Raw genomic sequence first — 2697 nt, 5'->3', positions numbered from 1 at the left:
CCTTGCCGGGATGTTGTTGAAATATCATTGTTCCTTTGCCGGGATGTTGTTGAAATATTAACGTTCCCTTGCCGCGAAGTTGTTATATTGCTCTTGTTCCCTTGCCGGGATTCTTTGTGATTACTGTTGGTTTGTAACTAGGAGCGGATGACACGCCTGCCACAAGATATATAAAATGGGAGCGGGTGGCACGCCTGCCACAAGATACATATAATGGGAACGGGTGGCACACCTGCCACAAGATATATGAATTGGGAGTGGGTGGCACGCCTGCCACAAGATACATGAAATGGGAGCGGGTGGCACGCCTGCCACAAGATATTTGAAATATGAGTGGGTGGCACGCCTGCTACAAGATATGTGAAATGGGAGCGGGTGCACGCCTGCCACAAGATATGTAAAATGGGATCGGGTTGCACGCCTGCAACGAGGTAAATGAAATGGGATCGGGTTGCACGCCTGAAACAAGATGTGAAATGAAAGTAAAATCTGCCTTTGTTTTCTTTATCCTTGTTAGTAGTTGAATTTTGGTTCCTTTATAATTCCCTTGATATTCTATTTTTTCCTGTTATTCCTCGAAGCATATTTTCCCCGTCCCATCTTTACTTTTTTATTTTTGTTTTACTTTCCGCTATATATTATATAACTGCATAGGTTTATTGGGCAGTCTGATCCTAGCCTCGTCACTATTTTGCTGAGGTTAGGCTAGACACTTACTAGTACATGGGGTCGGTTGTGCTGATACTACGCTCTGCACTATGTGCAGATCTCGGAGCATCTCTTGGACCGTAGTTTGGAGGCTACCTTCAGTCCACGTGGAGATCCAAGGTAGACCTGCAGCATCCGCAGGCCCTGACGCCTCCTTTATCTTTTATTTCCTGTTTCATTTTTGCTTCAGAAATAGTGTGTCTTTTACTTTCAAACCTTGTATTTAGCAGTCTTAGACCGTCTGTGGCACTGTGACACCAGGTTTTGAGTGATTAAGGCTTCATCAGTTATAATAGATACAGATTTCAGATATTTTATTGGTTCCTTCCGCTTAATTTAAATTTCAGTTGTTATTGCGGTATCGCTTTATGCTTGTTAAAAAAAATGGATAATGAAGTAATTAGTTTAAAGGATTAGCTTGCCTAGCTCGTACTAGTAGGCGCCATCACGACTCCCGATGGTGGAAAATCCGGACTGATAATATGATATATATTTCCTAAGAGTTTGTTGATTTTGTCTTGTGGCAAAATTTGTTGACACACATTTGTCATGTTTAGGATAGTTTAACTTCGTTTATATTTAATTAATTTGTGCTATATTATAATTATTTGATTACCATATAACTTTCTTCCTTCTATTACACTTTGTTAATTTTGTTTACATTATAGTTCTCTTTTCTTTTTGGTTATTTTATAGTTTATAATTTATATGTATAGAATTTACTTTTGTTATTTTTCTAAGAAATTATTAGATTTTTTTGAAGTATGTTATAGTTTAACAAATTTAAAGAATTTTATTTTAAGAGTATATGCTTGAAGGTAAAATTTATCAACATGTACTTGTTTTGTTATAATTTAAATTTAATAATTTATAATTCTCTTTTCTTAAACGATGACATCAACATTAATATCCCTTTTTCTAAGTACTTATAAAAGAAGAGAAAAGGCTTAAAATGAGGGAGAATTACACAAAAATACAGTCCACCTATATAAATTGCAGCAGAATAACTCAATTACAACTTTGCAAATCTGTAGCCCATTAACAATAGGCAAAGTTTGAAAAATAAGTATTTTTTATTTTTTATTCTGCAGATCTTCAAGCACGGAAATTCGGTGATTTTTTATTCTTCTTCCCCAAGTTTGTATATATTCCTATTCCAGCTACAAAAAATTCAAATTCATATATAATGCAACTTGAAAACCTTAAATTTTCTTCTTTTCCAAGTTCCAAATAGCATAAATAAAAAATTAAAATTGAAAAAATTATTGCACGTTCATGATTTTGCAAATAAATCAACAAGAAAAGTCGATTTATACATTGATTGAATATATAAAATTTTAATTTTAGATTTAACTGCACATGTGCATTACATGTATAATAATGTATAACTAATAATGTATATCAGAATGCATTACATGTACATTACATGTACATTACATGTATAATAATGTATAACTTTGTACAAACTTGCATATACAATCTCTAATAATGTATATCAGAAAAATAAGACAAAGAAGAAGAAAAGAAGAAAGTGTCAAACATCCATGGATGTCTATTATACACGTACAATGTTATACACTTATACATTAAAAATATATCTAATTTATACAAAATTGTACACATATATACACACTTATACATATTTGTATAATATTGTATAAGTGTGTATAAACACTACCTATACAAATTTACACTAGAAAACATCTTCTGTCCATCACCACATTACAATTTTCGGTGGTTGCTGGTGTTGAATTTTTCCGGCGAGGTTTTGGCATTCAAATCTGGGTTTCATCAGTAGCAAAGGATGAAACAAAAACTAAGAGAAATAAGAAAATATGAGACGAGGTCGCCGGAGATGCTCTTTTAGGCAAGATCTGATAGTTTTAGTCCAGATTTGATAGTTTTTGGACTGATATGTCAAATTTTATTGTGGTTCCTTAACCTCTTTTTGTCAGTTAACTCAAAAATCGAAATCTAGTTGACATAGAA

This window comes from Nicotiana sylvestris, chromosome 5, assembly GCF_000393655.2.
Source record: "Nicotiana sylvestris chromosome 5, ASM39365v2, whole genome shotgun sequence".
In the NCBI taxonomy this organism is placed as follows: Eukaryota; Viridiplantae; Streptophyta; class Magnoliopsida; order Solanales; family Solanaceae; genus Nicotiana; species Nicotiana sylvestris.
Note: the sequence above shows the minus strand (reverse complement) of the source record.